A 23,224-nucleotide genomic window follows, 5' to 3' on the forward strand; every position below is an offset into this window, starting at 1 on the left:
TTTGTTTATTTATTTATTTGCTGCTGTTCTTGTTTCAAACTTTTAGTTTGCCATCTTATGATGCACACACAAAATGGAATGGTTTACATTTTGTGGCCTAAAAAGAAGAAAAGTGTTTAAAGTTTCTCTTCCTGGATGCAATATTTATTTGTCACAGATTACCAGGTGGGTGGCTATTGGTCCAGGAGGCCAACTGAAGTGGTCAATTTAGGTGGTAGATTGGCAGTGACATGTGTATGTTTACTGCCACCAACTTCTACTGCTCCTATCCCCACTCCAAGGATTCAAAAAAGGAATATAGCAGAAGAGGAAGTACCCAGTGCTTCTCAAAATGTCCAATGCTGCGAACTGGTGATATTTTTCTGATGTGCTGTGAACCAGCACTATATACAGAGAGAGGGTAGGCATGGAGCACATCAGCTTACCTGGTATTTCCTGCTTCCTTTTCTGCTTCTCAGACCCTCTCACAAGGCTTGGCACATATCCAAGTTTTATGGCAAGCCACATGGGACTCTGAGAATCCAGAAGATGGAAGCTCCAGGAGACACATGACGAATCGGCAGCTGATGGCTCATGGACCACACTTTCAGCAGCACGGATCAAGCCCACCACTCTCTTCTTCACGCTTTCTATTCTGCTCCATTCCCTCCTCCTCCTCCTCCTCCTTCTTCTTCTTCTTCTTTTTTTAATCCAGAGAATAGCAAGAGGAGGAGTGGTAGAGGTGGCAGCAGATGCACCACCAGATAAAGAGGTGAGATTTTTCTCTGCAAGGAGAAAGGGAGTGGCACAAGGGAGTGACATTTGACATACCTTCTTAAACACTTTTGGGCCAGCCCTGGTGGCTCTCCACATACTTTTTCTATACAGATAATCCAGCCCCTTTGATGCATCTAATGCTTGGCTAATACAGCCACAATCTAAAGTAAGTGAAGTTCAGGCCACCATATCTCTGTCTCCTTAATCACAGCTGGCATCACTCTAGGCATCTACCAGGTATCCACTGCTGATGCCTGAGACCACATCTCTGTCTATAGCCTTCATATGGTGGTGACAGCGACTCTTTCTGGGTCCATCCAAATAGGAGGTGGTTCATGGAGGGCAGTTTGCCAAATGTCCCCTGAAACCAACCCTACCCTCAGGACTTTGCCCCCCCCCCCGTACCAAATCCTTAAATGCTATAGTTGTGCTGGTGTATACATGTGAGTCCACTCTTCATTCTTCTGTTGTTCCTGGCAATCTCCACTCTTGAAATCTCAGTTTAAATTAGGAATGATTTGCTTGCCTCATACTGGATGCCACTAACTATCATGCTGCTGCTGTTCTTGCGCCTGAAGTTGTTTGAGGACTGTTTTAAAGCTATTTATTTATTTATTTGACTGTAGGCTGACTTTAGAACTAAGTTGGGCAGGGTATCATTTTCCAAATAAATAAAAAAGGCAACTGATGATAGCTTCATTTTCCTCCCTCAGTTTCAGGAAACTTTTCCCCCAAAGATGACAGTGAGTATATGTGCTGTTAATGCGCCGTCCAGTATTCAGGATGAGCAGCTCAGCTCCTTTAGTCATACTTGCTAGTTCAATTAAACAAGCTCTCATTTCAGGAATCACAGATTTCAGCTCAGAGGCATCATACCACCTTTAGCCTGACTCAACTCCTATTCTCCAGGCTTCTCTCCACATTCATATCCTCTTAGTCTTAGGAGCAAATGCTCTAATTAACAGTCATTTAGTGTGACCTGTTCCTGCTTATTTCTACTACATTCTTTGGCTCAGTTCTACCAGTTTACAACACTGGGATTGGCCTGATTCAATAAATGTCTATTTAAGTAATGACAACAGTGATTTCAGCTCATTGAACTATGATACTTCACTCAGACACACCCAGCTCCTGTTTGGAAGGGCTCTATTTTTCTCTCTCTCTCTCTCTGAGCTACTACCTATTAATTGGACTTGCGCTTTCATCAGGCTCCATCTCAAAACTCCTGGCCCAGCAGCTGCAAGCCCCCGTCCCCATCACTTTCCTGCAAATTGGTTTCCATAGCAACTCACCACGTGCTCAGAGCCCAAAAGTCCGCTGTGCAGATTTGTTTCTCAGAGGTAAATTTTGAAACGCAGACAAATCAGTCAGAAACCGAAATCCAAAATGCAGCACTCAGAAAAGAAACAGTGGCTGGAATGTCAACAGAGAATATCCATAGCTCCTTCACATTTTCCTTACTTAGGTGTCATATAAATATCCTGCAAACTAAAAAGGCCACATGATTCTACATCATACATCTCAAAAGGATGTCTGTGGCTTCTGTATGTTGAATGTCCTGGGTCTAAAAGACCCTAAGAACACATTCCTGCTTTTAGGAAAGTCATAGACGTACCAAAGTTCTAGAAGTAGCTCAGCTGTTCTCCTATTGAGAACATTCTCATATAGCTTCTGTCCAGAAGATCAGAACTCAACTGATCATATGGGAAATAAAATTATATTTGGTTCTGTCCAGCAAGGAGAGTTTCCAAGTACAGATCCTAGGACGCTTCTTTTATCTTTAAAAGTTTCTTAAAAGTGAGAACAGTATTGCAGTGATAGGAGAAGCTGTACCTGGAAGAATGTTCTATCTGTCTTAAAGTTTCAGAAGTGTGCTGAAGTTTGCCTGTTGCAATCTCACCAACAAGGCACCAAGCAGTGGAGCTGAGTGATGCCAACAGAAGTCTTTTGACTGACACTGTAATATACTGGCAGTGGAGGGTTCTACCACTTTCTCTAAGACCCAAGTTCATGTGTGGAGTTGTGCTTGTTGAGCTCTGAATTATTGTCAATATGTTTTAAGAGCATTTCAAAATGACATGTGGAGCCACTCCTGTGTTCTAGAAATCTGAAAACAGTCCTAAGTCAGTATCACACCACCCCTAACCTCCTTTTCAGAACCCAGATTAAGGCTGTAATCCTAACCACACTTTCCTGCAATCCTAACCCATTGAACAAAATAGGATTTGCTGTACTTCTGAATAGACCTGGTTAGGATTGTGCCCTAAATCTGAGAAAATATGCAAGCTTGTTTAATGTATGATGAAGTGATCCTGAATCCACAACATGAGGAAGTGTGGCAGGTCCTATGAAATCTTTTTTTGACCTGTTGAAATATTCATTTCTTTCAGACCCAGGGAGCACATCTTTGCTTTAAAAAAACTGTGCAGTTTGAAACATCTCATTGTACTCCTAGTACTCCTAATGAGATTTTCAGAATTCTGCAATTAATATATACCAGTTAAAATGCAAAATTCAAGTTCTTAACTTAGAAATCTCATGCCAGCAAAACAGATGCAGAAGAAGGTTAACTTTGCAAATTTGCTCTACAATAACACACTGAGAGCATAAGTACTATATCTGCTAAACCAGCAGAGAACATTTGTTGATTGGACGCAGGCTTCCCATCCTTCCTCTATAGTATCTTTTATCTTGCTATTGAGTATTTCTCTAGCACGAACAGTTCTATCTCCTCAAGTTACACACGCTACCATTACTGTAAACTTCTCCACTTCAGGAAGCATAGCCACCCTCTGCTGTCTGGTGGCAGTGCTATTATCTGAACTGAAAAGATTTTTTAAAGGCATCCATTGAAACAGCAGGATGGAAACACTCTCAGACTACCAATTTGGGTGGAGCCCTGAGCTGCAGTTTACTTAGCATAATAGTTCATCCCTTCTTGATGCCAGCTCAAATTACTAGCCACTCCACCCTTCAGAAATATGTACACATATTACGTAACAATGTTTTGCTCTATGTGTGGGCAGCTGGGGGCAAGCATTTCCGCTTATTTGCATGTAATAGGTACTTGACAAATACCGCCCGCGTATGCAAACTGTCAACGAAGCTATCAGATGTCCTGACTTTCAGATTTCCATTAGTCAAAGCGTTCTTCCCAAAGCATTTAATATTCTTTGTCCATAAATTCTCCACTGTGAAAGAACTGTGAACATTTTGCTTTCCCCCATCTATTCATGCCTATCCTGCTTCTCTACATAAAATACACCCAAAAGAAAATATTAAAATAAACATGAAGAGTCATTGTAAAGACTTACATAGACACTAGAACAATATTAAAAAAAATTAATGGCATAATTAAAACAGCAGTGAAAAACCATATATCAAATCCTTGTCTAAATAAAGGAGTTTTCACAAACTGCCTAAAAGTAGTAAGAGAAAAAGCCTGGAAAATCTCCCCAGGAAGGTAGTTCTAGAACTGGGGTGCTTCCCAAAAGAAAGTCTTCTTCTTGGTGCTATTTTTTTCAGTGGAGACAGGTCAGAGAATAGGGCCAACCCACTCAGGTTCTTATGGAAAAATCTTCCAGCTTCTCTTCTGATGTTTGTGGAGTCTACAATAAAACAAACTCAGTAATGACTTTTTTTGTCTTTGGTCAACCTGTCCCTTTACAGGTCCTTAGAGACCCCCTGTCTCCAACCCCCCTCCCCCATTAGTCCTATAGAGTTCCAGAAAGAAATCATATACTATGCTTCAGGACAAACAAAGATGCTATTGTTCTGAGGAAAGTTGCCTGAGAACTTGTGATATATCCTTCTCTGATATCCACAGGTGTATCAGTTATAGTTTCATTGATCTCTATGAGGCTCCTGAGATGGCCTGGTATATTGTACTACTGACCCTAGTCTTGATTGCGGTCAACTCATTCCATTCTGTGGCAAGTCCCTTGTGACACTCTTTGTGTGTCTGGTTCCTCTTCAAACCCACAAGACTTTCTTGATGACACACATTTGAATAAATGCCCTAGTGTCATCTTCAGACTACTGGTGATGACTGGAGTTATTGCTGCATTTTCTTGGCTCTCAGAAGCCTGCTCAAGATAAACAAAATTAAACTTAGTACCTGAAACAAATTAAGGGCTAAAACCATACAGGTTAAACAGGAACCCAGGTTGTATTTCTGCTAATCACACTGGCCAAAGTACAGTGGGAACAAATTAAAAATAACAAGACAGTAAAAGTTCAATAGTATAGTCTGACTCCTCTCCATAATAATAGTTCCCAGTTTAACTCCCTTCTACGTACTTTATTACATCTATTATTGCCATCGGCTAACTGCTGACTAAAAACAGTTTCACAGTACGCCTTCCCAAGGCAGTTCTGGAGGGAATGAATGAAATGTGACACATGGCAATGAACTTCATCACAATAAAAGATTCACATATGGACAGATACAGGTTGTGTCATGCGCATACTAAAGAGGCCATCAGAAGTGTTTATGGTAAGCATGACTTGTCTGTTTGTACCTGTCTTTACTCAATCCTCACATGAAACCCTACACCTCATGTGACAGCTCCAGGATTCCATCATAGCGTACCAATATCAGGTAACTAGGGGCCCAATCCTATCCAGTTTTCCATCTCCAATGCAGCTGTAATGCAACCCCAAGGTTAAGAGAACACACAGCCCCTCACCTTGAAGCGGTCTCCATGACTGCCCCCTCAGTGCAGGATGCAGTGCAAGACCCCTTGGCATGGCCACATCTGTGCTGGAAAGTCCAATAGGATTGGGCCCTTAGTTGTTTCTTTGGGTCTGGGGTTGGCAACCTGTGTTTTCAGAGCCGCATGCGGCTCTTTCAGTCTTCTGATGCGGCTCCCCAGTGGGGGCTGGAAGCGGGGCGCCTTCCCCTTGGCCTCCGCGCAGCCAGCCCAGCCCCGAGGGCACCTCACTCTGGCGCAATGTGCTGCGGGCACTGGCTGCTGGTGAGTGCGGGGCGCAGCTCCTCCCTGCAAAGCTGCAGCTCCTTCCCTGCAGCTCCTTCCCTGCAAAGCGCCCCCCCCCCACACGCACAGCAGCTCCTTCCTTGGCAGGCAGGCAGGGGCAGCGGCACTCTCCTGGACCTGCTCTCCGTGCCCCACTGCGAGCAGGCGCCCGCAGGCACCCCACTGCAAGCAGGTGCAGGGGGGCAGCCGGGCACCTCTTCCCTGCGCTCTTCCTTCCTTCGCCCTGCAGCGGGCAGGGGCTGAATGGACGAGGCGAAACTGGTCGGAGAAGTGTGGGAGACGCAGCTCTGCTGAGGCAATGGGCAGGAAGGAGTGAGGTGAGCTGCATTCCTGTCCACACTTCCCTGGGAGGAAGCCCGTTCACTCTACTGGGGCCGACTTCTGAGTAGATAGGGAGAGGATGTCCCCTGGTTTTGGTGTTATGTGAGAGTGTAAAGAGCATCTCTCTATCCACTCTGTCCATGCCCTGCATAATTTTGTATGTCTCAATCATGTCCCCCCTCAGGCGCCTCTTTTCTAGGCTGAAGAGGCCCAAACGCCGTAGCCTTTCCTCATAAGGAAGGTGCCCCAGCACCTATAAGGGAGCTACAAGAAGGGGCTACATTATAAAAATGGAACCTGTAAGAGGGGAGCGCATTATAAAAGTTGCATATACAAGAGGGGAGTGCATTATAAATTGGGACATACAAGGGGGAGTAATAACTATAAATCTCTTTATTGTATTGAAAAATACTAGTCATTAGATTTTGTATTTCATTGTACCTCTTTTACATTACTGTGGAAAAGACACAAAGATGACTCTTTACTGTTGGGCAGAATTTTCTGCTAGGGAGGGCACCAGCCCAAGTCTTGCCTATAGCACCAAATTGACTAAAGCAGGCCCTGGGAAAATAAATTAGTATTTAATTTAAATGTATTTTATTTTAGCTCTTTTGTTTTTTATATGTAATTCTAAATTTAAGATTATGGTGATCTTGTAACATTAAAATATGTTACATATTGTTTTCTCTGTAGCAGTTCATTCATTTCAAAAATGCAACACATTATAGTTTTTTTATACATAGCATAAAGGTAAAAAAAACTATATATGCAGTGTTATCTTCATTTTAGATGTCAAAAGGGTTTTGTGGCTCCCGAGGTTTTCTTTTCTCCAGAAAACGGGTCCAAATGGCTCTTTGAATGTTTAAGGTTGCTGACCCCTGCTTTGGGTCGTTTTGCAGGCAGGGCCTCCCATGGTGGTTGCTTCATCTCATGGCTATTTTTCCACTGATAAGACCTCATAACATCTTCCAGAAAGACCAGGTTATGCTTTCTCTTCCATCCTTCCTTTTTCCTACTGGCTCTTGTAGGACTAGCCCTACAAGCCAAATCAGCAACTTCTAAAACAACCAACCTTTTACCTCCTTCTCCTCCCTCGACTTGCCAGACCTTGCTCCCAAGTTCAGCCACCTTAAGTGTAATCGCTCAGGTATGCATCCTTGCCCCTCCTGACCTCCTGGCATCTTTTGCTGGCAGTTCTCTTGTGTTCTCTTGTGCAGAAGCCACACAATGCCTTTGAATGATCTCTTTGAATGATCAGTGGCCACATCAGAGCTACACATCACTTTGCATTTTGGGAAAGAGACTCTGAACCATCTCACTATTGGCCCTCACTCACACCTCATTTAGGCTACTACACTCACCTTTCTGGGAGTACACTCCACTAGACACAATGGGCCTTACTTTTGAGTGGACATGCATAGGCTTGTACTGAAGGAAGCACTGATGAATAACACAGGCCTACAAAACTGAGGGTCAGAAAGTTTTTCCCAAACTTTATGGTGGTTTGTTATGAATTTGGGGTGCCGATTCCAAAAATGGCATCCATTTTGCCCAATCACTTCTAGTTTTGGAGATATACTGTATTATAACCTAATTAGTGAATGGTTCAAACAGCTTCCTCATGAGGAAGCCATGGTGTAGTCTTCTTCATGAGGAAGCTGCTTGAACCGTTCACTAAAGAGGCTAAACTATATCTCCAAAACTAGATGTGATAGGGCAAAACGGATGCCATTTTTGGAATCGGCACCCCAAATATACCCAGGAATTGTTGTAATGTTTAAGGAAGCAAAATGTGTGTTGGCCTGTGTAATTTAGAAGACAATCATCATGTTCACAAAGCTGTCTGGGTTGAAAATAAAAGCACTGGCTTAAGTTGTGTGAATTGTACCTGATTTGCAGTGCAGTGTTTTTATTACTGGAAGAATTGCCCCAATTAGGTAGACCAGGCGTGCCCAAACCCCGGCCCTGGGGTCACTTGCGGCCCTCAAGGCCTCTCAATGCAGCCCTCAGGGAGCCCCCAGTCTCCAATGAGCCTCTGGCCCTCCAGAGATTTGTTGGAGCCCACACTGGCCCGACGCAACTGCTCTCAGCATGAGGACAACTGTTTGACCTCTCGCATGAGCTGTGGGGTGAGGGCTCCCTCCACTGCTTGCCGTTTCACATCTGTGATGCAGTAGTGGCAGCAAAGGAAAGGCCAGCAAAGGAAAGGCTTGCTTTGTACAAGGCCTTTTATAGGCCTTGAGCTATTGCAAGACCTTCATTCATTCATATAAGTTCATCTTTAATATATTCCTTTATGTAAACTTATGTAAATTTATTCTAATATTTAATGTAAATTAATTCTTTTTTTCCCTGGCCCCTGACACAGTGTCAGAGAGATGATGTGGCCCTCCTGCAAAAAACTTTGGACACCCCTAAGGTAGACCATGGAACCACTGACTGTTTTTTCACCTAATTTGGTCTCTAATTAGCCGTGTGAATTGACCAAAGTATGTTTATCATGGTAGCCACTTGGAAAGCCTGAAAACAAGAAGTGAAACTAGTTGCAGGGGAATAACAGTGGGAGAAAAGTATGTCTTCCTCTTCAGCTTGTGGGCTTTCCAGAGGTAGTAGCTTAGTCACTGTGGGAAACAGGATGCTGAACTAATTTTCTTATGCCTTTTTTTTAAAGAAGGGTGAGAACAAGATTCATTTGGTTGACCATTTTTTTAAATGCACAAAAAATGCACAAAAGACTACAGAGGGCAGCTATCATAGAACCAAGAATTGGTAAAGAGCATGTCTGGGGGGGGGGGGAACCACTTGAAAACCACTGGTCTCATGATGTCTGTGGAATGAGAGCTACAACTACATATGAATCAGTACTGAGGTCTCTAATAACTACTTTCTAAGCTTCTGCATGACCCAGATAATGGAAGACTGAACCGGTGACACTACAGAACAATCCTTCCTAATACAGGAAGGTTGGACTTGTGACGTTCACAGACCTTTGCTGGGCATGTTGACTACATAATCAAGGGTTCCCAAAGACAACATCCTCAAGTGGTGCCTACCCTTATTTTAAACATTTCTATACTTCATGTTCATAGTCATCATCATTGCCACCTCTATCTCCTGTCGCCTCTTTAAAAAGACTGTGCCCCTCTCCCTTCACAGTGGCCATTAGGGCACCAAACCGCTGGTGAAGAGCAGGAGAATAAGGAAAAAAGAATTTATGATTTTATGTTATCATTGTGTTTGCAGACTTTTGATGTGTGCCACCTTGGGGGTGTCTCTTTGAAGGCCAAAAGGCAGAATTAAAATTAAAACCTCCAAAATAAATAAGTATTCATTTCAAAAGCATTCGCAAATGTGAAAACCCAAACAAAACAGTAAGCCATTATAAAATAATGCAATCAAAATAGACCAACCGACAATGAAGACAAAGAGAAATGCCATAGAACAACATGATAATGAAATCTGTTCTATGTGGCGGCAAGAAAAAAATTGAATAGGTGCAGTCCCACTGCAAATCTAGACATGTTTAGTTCTTGTAATAGAAAGTGGTTGGAGGCTTCTTTTCTATTAGCAGTAGTGACTTACTTAGGGTGCATACTTTCTAGCCTTTCTCTACCATTTCTTTTTTTAGAAAACTTTATGTTTTCAATAAAAAAGTAAAAACTTGCATGGTTGACATCTGCTCATGCAAACACAGCTCTTGCAAGCTGAGACAGTGGCTTCGCTAGAGGGGTGCTGGCCATACTGGGTGACAGGCACAGGAGGGGTTACACCACTACTTGCCAAAAAAATTTTAAATCTTGGTATTTTTGAGTAATACCATCATGTTATATATTAATTGATGTGTAATTTCATGCAGAATGAATTGGAACAAACCACACTGAAATAGCGCTATTCTGTCAGAAGTTATAATCAAAAAACCAGCGGGGGTGGGACAATTGTACATCACCATGCCCACTGCCCAGGGCGTTGGGTAGGAGATCCATCATAGGGGTGACACGCTGGCCTCCTGCACCAAGTGACACAAACCCTCGTGACACTACTGTGCTGAGATCGTAGCCCAAATGGAACGGCCCTCAAATAAAAAGAAGTTGCCTGAATGTCCGTCATTACTCAGCACTTTGCAGAACAGTTTCCTCCCCCCCCCCCCAAAAAAAACCTCTTGGGATGCAAAAAACACTAAAAATGGATTTAGAAAGATTATACATGTCCCTTCCAATATGCAAATCATTCAATTTGGGTCAAAGAGAGCAAGCCTGCATTCTTAGACAGGCAGCACTGTCAGTTCCACTTCCTCTTTGTACACAACACACTCCTTTCTAATATCATTTTGCAACAAAAGAAGGGGGGGCAGAACCAGCTTCAGCAGGAGATAAACTCAGAAAGAATGTGTTTAAATAAGAGGCGAGGACACAGCGACAGCAGCAGCTGCATTCACTTACCGTGTTTCCCTGAAAATAAGACCTAGTTTGTTTTTTTGAGCCAAAAAACATATATAAGACAGTGTCTTATTTTGGGGGAAACACGGTAGAACGCCGCTTCTCCACATCTCTTTGCTTTCACCAACCTAAAAAAGGGAGGGGGAAGATAGGAGAGGGAGGAAGATTAGCCTGGCATCTTTGCAAAACTGTTACAGGACTCTGTCAAGTGATGGAGGCTTCCCCAACCTCCTCTGGCCTCAGAGAAAATAGAATTAAACCACCCTTTCACACCCCATGCACAGACAGGTAATAAATGCCTTGCAAATCTGTCTGAACACAAGCGATAGATATTTTTCTACCCTCCTCCTAGCTTGATAAAAGGAGAACTTAAAAATCTAGAGCAACATTTCTTGGGGGAAGGGCAAACAGCAAATGGAAGGAGGAGGAGAAAGAAAGGTGTAGAAGGACAGTTTGAAAGAAAGGGAGAGAGTGGAGGAGTGGAGGATGCAAAAAAATAAAGTAGAAGAAAATTAGAATTAAAAAAAAGAGACATAGAAAGTGAGGGACTCTATAAACACAATGGTTGTCTGGTTAGTCCAAGCAAAAATGTTTAGAGACTAATTATATACATTAGTATATTTTGTTGTGAACATGAGTGCTCTCCATGGGTTGCATAAACACAGGGTATAATGGGTGCACCCCAAACAAATGGATGCATCATTTTATGCTTTTAAAGTTTCACTGTTCATGAGCAGTCACTTGCCCCGGGTTTGACCCTAGGATCTTACTGTAACCTTTTCATATATAGCTGTCATCCCATATAATGCAAGCTGGTATAAGTAAAGTGAGAGAATTGTAACTTCTTGCCGTGTCATCATAAGTAAGGGGGTCTCAGAGGAACGGACATAGAAGGCAAATCCTTGGCAAGAGTCAACTTTGCAGACCTGTGTTGACTTCTTTCATTGCAAGAACATACTACTGTATAATGGCTTTGCAGTGAGCTCTCTCTTTCTTGAAGTGAGAGGCATTTTCCATCACCAAGATGGACCTGAAGCATGTTGGCTCCAGCCAACAGCCAGCCTAGTGGGGTCAGGTTATCTCCTAGGACTGATAACCTCAAAAGGAAAGAAGTGGTCCATGGACTTTTGCTCCCCCTAATGATGCTTCTTTGGCCTACAGTCTCCCCTGTGCTGTCTCCATTATCTGCTCTGAACATCCTGTCATCTATACTGTAGGTCTACATTTTATCTGGCAAATATGGAATTTGGGAAACAAGGAATATAGCAGAACACTAGAAACTAATAGAATGAAATGGGAGGGGAGAAGCAAGAGGGAGAAATGATTTGTGCAAAGGCTGGCATATCTAGAATATACACCAAACAATGGGTATACAGACAACTATTGATCAAGTGATAAGTTACCATGTTGTGCATGTAATCGCTTGGTAATACTGATCGTCTGTTTTAGCCTTGTCTGGACTTGAGAATTTTACCAATTCTTCCCCAGAGTTCTGATCAGGTGCTATTGAATGGTAAAATACTTATTATTTTGTCAGGGCAATACAAATGGCCAGCATACAACAGAGTACAGTATGATAAATTGCCATTTTGTAAATGATAGCCTGTCTTGATCTTAGTCCTATAACTGAGAACAACTGAGAAAAGGTGCATGGGAGGAAGGAGACGGTCCAATGGCCTTTGAGAAGTTGCCACCTTTTAACAAACAACAACAAATCCTGACTATTTTCTAATTTGTGCATGTAAACTCATTGATATGCACAAACAGCCTATTACAGTCTATAGAGGTAGATGGCAAACTTTTAAGAAAGGTGGACATGATGACAAAAGTCAGGGTTGGTCTTAGGAGCTGCAAGGCCCCATTGGAAAGATGTTTTGCAGGGCCCCAGGTTCATAGCCAAGAACCTGTAGAATATTAGAGATATAAATAAAATTTATTATAGACTCTATATTTCTATGGCAGGATGGAAAGCAATCAAAATGTCTACTTAAAAAGTGCATGTGATGGACCAAATGGATCTAAGAACATGTTAAGATAAAATTACATACAAGACTGAAGTAGATTTTCCTATCACAGGGCCCACTTGCCTTGAAGCCAGCCCTGACAAAAGTGTATTTGCTCATTTAGCTCCCAATCCTTAACTCTCCCAGCACTGGTGCTGAGCACTAGTGCCAGTGCTGGATGCCATAAACACGCTGTAAACACTGGGAGAATTGGGAGAGCTGGCTCTGGGCCCACAACAGTCAGGGGCTGAGTCCAGCGCTGGCCGAAGGATCAGCTGCTGCCAGGGGTAAATGAAACTCCTGGGCAGTAATGCAGCCTTTGGGGGGTGGGGAGAGGCCACAATGAGGGAAGGGCAGGGCAGGGGGAGGAATGGGGGCAGGACTGGCAGAGCCCTGCTCTGCTGTATCCTGAATCCATGTCAGACTGAAAAGCCCAACACAGCGTCTCTCAGGTCTGTGCCAGCAAAATGGCCAGTGCAGACTTAAGAAGCCCCTTTGCGGGGCTTGGGGCTTTCCCCTGAGGAGACTCCCAGTGGCTTCCCAGTGCCTGCTGGATACAGCAGTAGCTGCTTTGGTGCCACTGCTCCAGCGGGCACTGGGAAGCATAGAATTGGGCTGCCCACATGTGGACAACCAGTCAGATACAGAATGAGTCTTCATGTCGGGCTTGGCAATACATTAATATAGAAATGAAAAGCATGAAAAATAATCAATGACATTCAAATTATCCCCTGCAACCTGGGCAAAGAGGCATCTTCTAAAGTGGTAGCTCTCTTATATTTAGCAATGGGAGAGTGATTGTCCCTGTTCATCCCAGCATAGCATCTTTTCCAGTGTCTGCTTCCTTGCGTCTTTTTTAGGTTGTGAGTCTCTTTGGGACAGAGAACATTTTTAAAAATTTCTCTTGCTATGTAAACTTTTGTTTACAAATTTTTGTTGCTGTTGAAAAGTATTATAAAGATAGTCTTTAAAAAATAACATTAAGCAAATGATTAAGGGCCAAATCCTATCCAACTTTCCAGCTCGGCTGTAGCCATGCCAATGGGGTGTGCACTGCATCCTGTGGTGGGAGAGTAGTTATGGAGGCCTCCACAAAGTAAGGGAACATTTATTCCGTCGCCTAGGGGCTGCATTGCAGCTGCACCAGCCCTCGAAAGTTAGATAGGATTGGGCCCTAAGAGAGATGGGATTATCAGGCTGAAAAGAGCACATATGTGTTAAGAGAAAGTGAAACATAATGAGTAACCATCATTGAGACAGTGCTTAGCAAGAAAAATAAGGAAAAGAGATGTGCTTTGTTCGGAAGCAATCGTACAATTGTAGGGTGACTAGGAAAAATATGTTAATCAGCAAGTCTGACCCTTGATCATATACATCCCAGAGTGTCAGCAGAATTAGCAAGCAATCAGTGTTGTTTATTCCTGAGACATCTTAGAGATAAGAGGGAAATGCAATGTCTGCTGCCTGCAGGAAAGTAAACCTTTTCCTAATTAGCTTAATAGGGAAAGTAATAGCTATGGCAAGTACCATCTAGTAAAACTAACCAAAAATCTGACTCAAATAAAGAACTGTACCCAAATATTTTTATGCACAGGGACAAAAAAATAGCAAATCAACAATAATAAAGAGAGCAAATTGTACATACCCATAGAAAATCATCTGCACTTACACTGCAATCCTAGCCATGCCTACTCAGAAGTAAGGCTCATTCAGTTCAATGGGACCCACTTGCAAGTTAAGCGTGGTTTGGATTGCAGCCTTAGAGCCCAATCCTATGGGCTCTGAGTGCCGGAGCTGAGCTCAAGCACTGGTGCCAGGTGTTGTAAATGTGCTGCAAAGCAGTTGGCACCGAGCCTAGTACTGGACGGATGCTGCCTGAAGGAAAGAGCTGAAGGGAAGAGCTGCGGGCCACAGTAAGGCCTTTCGCAGCAGGGGGGACGCATTCCGCAGTGGGAGGAAGGTGAGGTGATGGTAGGAACTGAGACAGGAGAAAAGTGAAATCAGTGGAGTCTTGCTCTGCCACTGTTACCCTGCACATGCCTGATCTCATCTGATCTCAGAAGCTAAGCAGAGTCAGGCCTGGTTAGTACTTGGATGGGAGACCGCCTGGGAATACCAGGTGCTGTAGGCTTATACCATAGTCTTTCGAGACTGAAGGTTGCCAACCTGCTCTGCCTTGTCCTCCATGTTGGGCTGAAAAGCCCAACACAGAGGGTCTCAAGTCTGCACCAGCAAAATAGCCAGATCAGACTTGAGAAGCCCCATTGTGGGGCCTGGTGCTTCTTCTGAGAAGACCTCTGGCAGCCTTGGCAGTGCCGCTGGATACAGCGGCAGCCATTTTGATGCTGCCACACCTGGTGGCAATAGGATTGGGCAGTTAAACTCTTTCTTCTGCCTTCAGAGACAGAAGAAACCGAGAATAACGATGGAAGGATACTTACTTTTCCTATGTATCCAATGAAAAGCAAACTTACACTAGCTGCTGCTGTGAGAACAGATTCACACAACCATTCTCACAGTGGCTGGGGCTTTTGTCCCTCCCAAATTGCACTATGTGACAAATAAGATGTGCAAATTGTCTGACAGAAGCACAAATTACATTTTAGGACTAGATCACTTTAAGCTCTTCCTAATATATAGTGAGCTAAGTTAGATGCCAAAGTTAGATGTCCCCATGGGGTCCCCTTCCACTTGGGGCTACCCCACGAGAGCAGGTTCACATCATATGATATGGAATAAGATAGAGCTTGCTCAACTGTAAGGATTAATTATAATAATAAAGCAATTCTTGATTAACAGTTGTAATGAATCAATCACTTCAGAGAGCACATTTTAAGTTAGACTTTATTGCAGCTTCCTGCTATGTAAGTTTTCGGCATATCAGTACAATACTATCCAACAATGTATAGTGTGTTCCTGGTGTAACTGGGGTCTCCATGAGTCCTCCATTTGGAATCCTATGAGTCTTTTCTGGTTCGTGGTACCACAGCTGAGAGCAGGCACAGTAGGCATCTCAACTGTTCTGACCCTATAGTTGTGTCAGTGGGGCCAGAGCCTAGGTGGAGGACAGGGAGTTGAAGTGCACCTGACCCCTCCTCCTCCATGGGGCAGCTTCCCTGAGTCCCATCAGCTCATCTGGCTAGCAAAAAGTAGCCATCAAGAACCTTTGGCTTTGAGCTCCTGAGCTACCTGGTTAGAGAGGTAAAGGTTAGAGAGGTACAGGTAAAAGTTACCTGGTAGAGAGGTAAAGCCACAGGGGAACAATGACCATGCTGCAATTAGTTTCACCATGCATGTTGGGGGAAGAGTGTCAAACAAATCTAATACAAAAACCCTTGACTTCCGAAGGGCGGACTTCCCTCAAATGAGGAGGCTAGTTAGGAAGTTGAAAGGGAAGGTAAAGAGGGTCCAATCTCTCCAGAGTGCATAGAAGTTGTTTAAAATAACAGTAATAGAAGCCCAGCAGAAGTGTATACCGCAAAGGAAGAAGGGCTCCACTAAGTCCAGGAGGGTGCCCGCATGGCTAACAAGCCAAGTTAGAGAGGCTGTAAAGGGCAAGGAAGCTTCCTTCCATAAATGGAAGTTTTGCCCTAATGAGGAGAAGAAAAAGGAACATAAACAATGGCAAAAGAAATGTAAGAAGGTGATACGGGAGGCCAATAGAGACTATGAGGAACACATGGCCAGCAACATTAAGGGGAATAATAAAAGCTTCTTCAAATATGTTAGAAGCAGGAAACCCACAAGAGAAGCAGTTGGCCCTCTGGATGGTGAGGGAGGGAAAGGGGAGATAAAAGGAGACTTGGAGATGGCAGAGAAATTAAATGAGTTCTTTGTATCTGTCTTCACGGCAGAAGACCTCGGGCAGATACCACTGCCCGAACGACCCCCCCCCCCCCGACCAAGGAATTAAGTCAGATAGAGATTAAGAGAGAAGATGTTTCAGAACTAATTGACAAATTAAAAATCAATAAATCATCGGGCCCTGATGGCATCCACCCAAGAGTTATTAAGGAACTGAATAATGAAGTTGCTGATCTCTTGACTAAAATATGCAACTTGTCCTTGAAACAGCCATTGTACCAGAAGATTGGAGGATAGCAAATGTCACACCAATCTTTAAAAAGGGAAGGAGAGGGGACCCGAGTAATTATAGGCCAGTCAGCCTAATGTCTGTTCCAGGTAAGATGGTGGAATGCCTCATCAAAGATAAAATCTTAAAACACACAGACAAACAAGCCTTGTTGAGGGAGAATCAGCATGACTTCTGTAAGGGTAAGTCTTGCCTCACTAATCTTTTAGAATTCTTTGAAAAGGTCAAAGGGCATGTGAATGCAGGAGAACCTGTGGACATTATAAATCTGGACTTTCAGAAGGCATTTGATATGGTCCCTCAGCAAAGGCTGCTGAGAAAACTCCACAGTCAGGGAATCAGAGGGCAGGTTCTCTCCTGGATTAGGAAATGGTTGAGACCAGGAAGCAGAGAGTGGGTGTCAATGGGCAATTTTCACAATGGAGAGAGGTGGAAAGTGGAGTGCCCCAAGGATCTGTCCTGGAACCTGTACTTTTTAACCTGTTCATAAATGACCTGGAGGCAGCGCTAAGGAGCAAGGTGGTCAAGTTTGCAGATGTCACCAAACTTTTCCAAGTGGTGAAGACCAGAAGAGACTGTGAAGATCTCTAGAAGGATCTCTCCAAACTGGCAGAATGGGCAGCAAAATGGCAGATGCATTTCAATGTAAGTAAGTGTAAAGTCATGTACATTGGGGCAAAGAATCAAAACTTTGGCTAATGGGTTCTGACCTTTCTGAGACAGATCAGGAGAGAGATCTTGGGGTTCTTGTGGACAGCTCAATAAAAGTGTCAACCCAATGTGCAGCGGCAGTGAAGAGGGCTAATTCCATGCTTGGGATCTTTAGGAATGGCATTGAGAATAAGGCAGCTAATATTGTAATGCAATTGTACAAATCAATGGTAAGGCCACACCTGGAGCAGGTATAACTGGCAATGGAGGATGTACAAGGATATCTGGCTCAGCATTGCACATGATCAGATGTGGCAGCCAGGAAACTACATCCGAACCATCTTACCCAGGAAAAGACAGGTGGAGCTGTCTTTTCAGAATGTACTGAGGACATTAAAATCCCTGGCCAAGGATGAGAACATGAGAAGAGCCCCACTGGATCAGGTCAAAGGCCTATCTAGTCCAGCTTCCTGTATCTCACAGTGGCCCACCAAATGCTTCAGGGAGCACACAAGACAACAGACACAACCTGCACCTGGTGTCCTCCCCTGCAATCAGAGGCAGCCTACCTCTAAAACCAGGAGCTTGCACATACCGACCATGGCTTGTAACCCATGATGAACCTTTTCTCCAGAAATTTGTCCAATCCCCTCTTAAAGGCATCTAGGCAATATGCCATCACTACTTCCTGTGGCAAGGAGTTCCACAGACTAATTACATGCTGGGTAAAGAAATATTTTCTTTTGTCTGTTCTAACTCTTCCAACACTCAACTTCAGTGGATGTCCCCTGGTTCTGGTGTTATGTGAGAGGGAAAAGAGCATCTCTCTATTCACTCTATCCATCCTCTGTGTAATTTTGTATGTCTCAATCATGTCCCCCCTCTGGTGCCTCTTCTCTAGACTGAAAAGCCCCAAATGCGGTAACCTTCCTCATAAGGAAGGTGCACCAGCCCAGTAATCATTTTGGTTGCTCTCTTCTATTTGGTTGCACCTTTTCTATTTCCACTATATCCTTTTAAGATGTGGAAAACAGAACTGCCTGCCTCCTCCTGGATAGAACTTCCTTGCTGCTGCTTGCCTGGTCTGAATGGTCTGAATCCCAGCCATGAAAATGAATGATTGCCCCACGAGTTCTTTCACACTGCCAAAAAGATAAGCAAGCATTCAGACATAGACAGACTCGAGTCTGCACATGTGGGGACTCATTTCTGAGTAAGTGGCCTCAAATTTGAGTCAGTGCCAGACTCGACACCCCTGAGGGCTGGGGGATAAGAATAGGCCCTCGGTTTGGCTGTACTTGTCGTAAGAGGTGACTAAACAGCCACCAGGTAGATGGGACTCGTCAGCCTGGGAAGGCAGCTCATCTGAGAGAAGGAAAACTCTGATCCCAAACCTCCACTGCCTTGTGGCTACATCCAGTTGTGGAAAAGGCTTCAGGAGTCAACCTCGAGGCAAAATCCGGAGCCGGAGTCCCTGAGGCAGTTCATGGGTGAACACGGTCACGTTCTGGCAACTCCTGCAACGCCGCTGGAACCAACCGTATTGGCCTCTGCCTTTCCATTGGACCATTTCAGCGATGTGGAGAGGGGGGATTTGCTGCGTGGGTAACAGCCTATCCTCCATACCTACTTTACCCAGGCTTCGCACACTGGAGAGGACACTCTGTTCCAGAACCACCATTCAGAGCATGACACCATGGTCTTCCGAGACTGAAGGATGCCAACAGCCAGACTCGAGTGACACACGTGACTCGAGTTACACCAGTCAGCAAAAAACGTGTTTTTGTGACTCAGACTTGAGTCACCTGACTCGAGTTCCCATCCCTGTTAGTTAAACATAAGGGCATAAAAAAAAGTCCTGCTGAATCAGCCCAAGGGCCTAATCTGGTTTCCACAGTGGCCCTCAAGAAGAAAAGAAAGGCATACTTCTCTGTCATCATTCCTGCCTTGCAAGTGGTAATTCAGAGGGGTGCTACTCCTGAACCTGGAGGTAACAGATAGACATCATGACTAGTAGCTCTTGATAGATGTGTCTTCCTTGAATGTGTCTTCCTTGTCTTCCTTGATAGGTGCGTCTTCCTTCCTTCCAATCCCTTTTTGAGGATATCCAAAATAATGGCCCCCACCACTATGGCAACAGATTCCTCAGACTAACTATGTGCTGTGGGACAAAGTACATTCTTTTGAGCATCTTAAATTTTCATTTCATTGGATGACCCCTGATTCTAGTATTGTCTGAGAGGAAGGGGGAAAAAAATCTCTCTCTCCACCTCATGCAGAATGTTATAAGTTTCAGTCGTGGCTGCCCTTAACCTCTTTTCCCCCAAGCTAAAAAGCCAATAATAATAAATAATAATAATAATAAATATGGTGGTGGTTAATATATATTACATTCCAAAAAAGCCATTATATTTTGCCTTTAAACTGTTATGAAATAGCTACATCTTCAATAAGTAAACCTCTTTAGGAAATTATTAAATTCCATGAATTGCCTAGCAAGAAGCAATTTAAATATTTGTATTATGTTCTGATGAAAAGTGACTATTGTATAATGTCCACTATGTATCAGGGCTTTGGTACAGTGGCTTCATTGTTATTCATTCCTTATTGGAACATTCATTCATTACTGAAATATCCACAGTGGTTTGGGGCAGTATCAGTTTTCACTTTAATGCTGGCTCCCATTCTTTAAAAAATGAAAGCACCTTTCCACCCCCAACCCACTAAGATGCCAGAAAAGCATTTCTGAAGCCTGCCTGACCAGCACTGTTACTGGTTTGAACATTTTTCATGGTGAAGACAGAAGCCAGATAAATAAATACAGTACTAAAAGTTCCATATACTTTCAGTGTGTTTAACTGTCTTGATCACTGTACATTGAATGGTCAGGGACTCAGCCACAGAATGTGCTTGTTTCTTTTTTTAATTATTAATTACTTAATCATTCACATTTGAAATACTTTTTGGATATTGTGTACTGCTGAGTCAAAACTAAACACAGAGCCATATAATTTCCAAAAATAAACCTCTTCTCAAAGTTTCCTGAGTAACCCTGGCATCAGATGGGCAACCCTACTACATACAGATGTACATCTGTCAGACCACAGCCCTTCTAACAGGCTCCTGTGCTTCTTCCAGCAATACCTCAGCAGGTATGCTTCTTAATGCCTTGGACAGTTTCCTAAATGGCCATTTGCCTACAGGGATGGTGTCTGTAAAGGCCCCTCTGCAGGTGTGCATGAGAGAGAAACAGAAGTCCATCCCGGCAAGTTGGGATCATTTGGAAGTGGAATGCACCCAACATTAGTGTCAGGAGTGAGATACTGCTTTCTTGGAAGAGGAACTGCCTGGAAGAAATTAGAGCATTCTAACAGCAAACAGAAATCTTAAAGCTTGAAGACATTAACAGCCCAGTCCTAAAGCCAGCACCACCACCTGGTGTAGTAACACCAAAGCGGCTACTGCAGCATCCTGTGGCCTCATGGCAACCACAAGAAGTCTCCTTGGAGGAAGGAGACTTTTGTGCTTTTCCCCCTGGGGAAAAGTCCCCCAAGTCCCACAGTGGGGCTTCTAAAGTCTGCGCTGGTTATTTTTCTGGCACAGACTTGGGAGACTCCTTGTTGGGACTTTCTGCCTGACACAGACTGCAGGATCCAGCAGAGTAGGGCTCTGCTGGTCCCACCCACCTCCCACCCCAGTTCTTCCCCTTGCCCCACCCTCACCCTGCCCTGGAATGCCTTCCCCCTGCCCCTCTCACTGCCACAGAGCTCTTACCTAGCTTCGGGCAGCAGCTGGCTGGTGCTGGGCTCAGCGTTGACTGGCACTGAGCCGGCGCCTGCGCTGACTCGGCACAGAGTGTCGTGGGTGTGCCTTACAGCACATTTGTGACACCCAGCACTGATGGTGCACTCGTACTGCCGGCATTGATGAGCTCGGGACTGGGCTCTAAAGCAACAGGCAGGACAGTCACTCTGAAGGTTGAACAGGAAGTGGTAAGAGCCTCATTTGATCAACAGTGGCTAGAAGTCAAAGGTGTCCCAGAAGTCCAGCTGCTGAAGGCTGGCTAAAAATAAGAGTAACCCAGAAACGCATGAGTTACATAAACAACACAAAGAGTTGGTCTGGGATCCAGGGCCTTTGAGAGGAATTTTCTCAGGGGGTACAAAGTTTCTTTTGGGCCCCTTTGCAAAGGGAGAAGGGTGAAACAGAGCAGGGGGAGGGTGGTGACGAACTAGCAGAAATAGGGGCAGGGAGGGGCAAAATAAGGTGGGGGAGGTTAGAGACAGCTGGAAAAGTCTTTGGAACCCAAATCTACCAACCCATGTGGCATCAGTAGTGTCCCCAGCATCCCATGCAGGCAACAAGTCTGAGTAGTTAGGAAAACATAGGCTCTCAGGAAATTTCTGGTCCCCCCCCTTTGGCTCTTGGTACCCCGTTTTGACCCTGGGCCCGGGTACAAATTACCCCCTTTACCCCCTCTCCTAGGCCCTGCTGGGATCGATTTCAGTCCAAATCTTTGGGATGATCGAGAGAAAAGAAAAGTACTGCTAAGCAGTCTTGGTGGTGTGACAGAAACTAGCACCAGATAATGACCCGTGAAAGACTTTAGAGTTTGGATCAGGATACAAGTCAGAATGGGTCACAAGTAAGGATCCTGGCAGCAGATTTAAGGAGATCTGTGAGCTGGGCCAAAATGCCACTAAAGGAGCAGGGAATGGTGTCAGGTTTTCGCCAGGAGAGGCACTGGCCAAATGACCTTGCACATCAGAGGCTTCAGGGGGCCGGGGCCAAACTACCCCAAACACTTAGTACCAGTAGTAGTAGTAGCACCTAATGCACTATTTGGGGGGGGGGTTGCAGGTTTTGCCGCAAGCACCTTCGAAACCTGGTATGAGCAGTGCAAGTCAAAGCACCATAGGTGAGGACTACATCACTGGAAGAAAATCCATTTGGAAGTTTCATGGGATCTTAATGAAAATGTGCTTAGAGGTCCTTTGCTAAACAATAGGCATTACTACAGAAATGTAGCCCTTCCATTTCATTCCAGAATGAAAAGAAATGCAGACAGTCAAGGGAAATGTGTATTTTGATGGTATTGTTTTTTCTAGAATAAACTGTTCTGATAACTTCCCAACAGCAAAGCTTTGAAATGCCTAGTAATAAATGTCTTAAAAGTTTGAGTTGCCAAACTTTTCTGTGCTTGGAGGAGCAGATAAAAAAAATGCATAGCTGACTTAGGTGGGACAGAAAGCTAATGGAAATGAAAATGCCTTAGGACAGTGAACTCCTACCCTGACCTATTCATGTGTACTCAGAAGTCAGTCCATTGAGTTCACTTGGACCTAAACTCAATTCAACACACCTTTATTAGGCATAGATCACTTGGACCTACTACTCTTGTGTAAGTGTTATAGGAATGCACCTCTAGTGTTTCTTTCTGGGATGCAGTTCTGACGATGGGTGAAACTTCTTGCATGCTTGTTCTCATTGTGTTAGTGAAATTCCAACTTAGAAAACTGAGGGCTAGGAGGGTGCATGCTCTAGGTTTGTAAAACCCTAACATGTTTGTGAGTGGCAAGAAAGAAACTGGGAACCTAAAAGGGCTGTTCTCTATCTTCATGTAAACAACTGTGTGCCTGGGCATGAGGCAAGAGCTTTAGGTAAAGACATAAACATTGTCTTTTGATATTTTGTAAATGACACAGTTCAGAACAGAAACTGATGAAGGAGGATAGGGTGTTTGGTCTACGGGGTGTCCAAACCCTGGCACAGGGGTCATTTGTGGCCCTCAGGAACCCCCAGTCTGGCTTGCAGGGAGCCCCCAGTCTCCAATGGGGCTCTGGCCCTCATCACTGGAGCCTGTGCTGGCCCGACGCGATTGCTCTCAGCATGACGGTGATTGTTCGACCTTTTGCACGAGCTGCCAGCTGAGGGCTCCCTCCGCTGTTTGCTGTTTCATGACTGAGC

General features: G+C 44.3%; 1 long non-coding RNA gene and 1 pseudogene across 2 annotated transcripts in view; both read left to right on the top strand.

Moving 5' to 3' along the window:
- LOC136645908 (uncharacterized) overlaps positions 1-23,224 on the top strand; it is a 105,089-nt gene that overhangs the window by 68,523 nt on the left and 13,342 nt on the right. The window lies entirely within an intron of this gene.
- On the top strand, positions 14,526-14,644 carry LOC136647165 (5S ribosomal RNA; annotated as a pseudogene).

This window comes from Tiliqua scincoides, chromosome 3 (genome assembly GCF_035046505.1).
Source record: "Tiliqua scincoides isolate rTilSci1 chromosome 3, rTilSci1.hap2, whole genome shotgun sequence".
NCBI lineage: Eukaryota > Metazoa > Chordata > Lepidosauria > Squamata > Scincidae > Tiliqua > Tiliqua scincoides.